The 1,090-nt window shown below is 34.8% G+C and overlaps 1 protein-coding gene across 1 annotated transcript in view; it reads right to left on the bottom strand.

The window, feature by feature from the left end:
- LOC106876393 (transcription factor 7-like 2) overlaps positions 1 to 1,090 on the bottom strand; it is a 79,055-nt gene that overhangs the window by 65,989 nt on the left and 11,976 nt on the right. The window lies entirely within an intron of this gene.

The raw sequence follows: 1,090 nt of genomic DNA, 5'->3' as shown, positions 1-1,090 counted from the left end.
ACCACACACACACACGATGAATATGTACCGCATAGGATTAATTGAAAAATTGGGCAGAAAACGTAATTATTGAGACGGGGGAAACCGAGTATATATATGTTCCGAAAACAGTTTCATAACCTGAATAATTAACAGTGAAATGGCGATATTTCAAGGGCAGAACTTATGGTTAAATCATGGGACATTTATTTCATAAGGAAGATCTTCCAGAGAAAGCTGATGTAATTTCTTTTTTTTTTTTTAATAAAAATAAAAATAAAAAACAAAATAATCTGCTCAGAAATAAAATTAAAAAAATTTTAACCAAGGGAGATTACTATCGTTACTCGATTGTGAGTTATTGCCCTTCGTATGGTGCTCCTAAAGTCAATAACTATTTTAAGTTACGTTGATATTTTCTTTCCCGTATTTCTTCAAAAGAATGTGCTTTTAAGGTAATAATAATAATAATAATAATAATAATGATAATTTGTAAATTTGGTACGAGGCTATACCTTTGGTGAAAAGATGTCTGTAGTCGATTAAAATGATGCAAGTACATACTTCATCGACTCTCGAAGACAAAAATGCAAAAAACCGACGTTTGTGGCATCTGTACTCCTCAGAATGTTATAAAGAAACAGAACTAAACAAACGAAAACACTAAGCTCGTTATTCTAGTGATTTTTGCCCCGCTACTGCTCTAAGATGATAATATGGATGATAATGATGATGAATAGAGCTAGTCGATTAGGCCAACAACAATACTTAACTGGTGCTTGTTTTATCGACCATGTAAGGGATCAAAGGCGAAGCTGACCTCGGCAGCATTTGAACTCAGAACGTAAAGACGGAGGACATGCTGCCAAGCTAACGAATCTGTCTAATAATAATAATAATAATAATAATAATAATTTTTTCTACTCTAGGTACAAGGCCCGAAATTTTGGGGAAGGGGAGCAGTCGATTAGATTGACTCTAGTACGCAACTGGTATTTAATTTATCGACCCCTGAATGGATGAAAGGCAAAGTTGACCTCAGCGGAATTTGAACTCGGAATGTAAAAACAGACGAAATGCCGCTAAGCATTTTGCCCGGCGTACTTAACGT

The sequence above is a fragment of the Octopus bimaculoides genome, chromosome 6 (genome assembly GCF_001194135.2).
Source record: "Octopus bimaculoides isolate UCB-OBI-ISO-001 chromosome 6, ASM119413v2, whole genome shotgun sequence".
Lineage (NCBI taxonomy): Eukaryota > Metazoa > Mollusca > Cephalopoda > Octopoda > Octopodidae > Octopus > Octopus bimaculoides.
The sequence above is the reverse complement of the archived record's forward strand: the minus strand, read 5'-3'. Positions and strand labels throughout refer to the sequence as shown.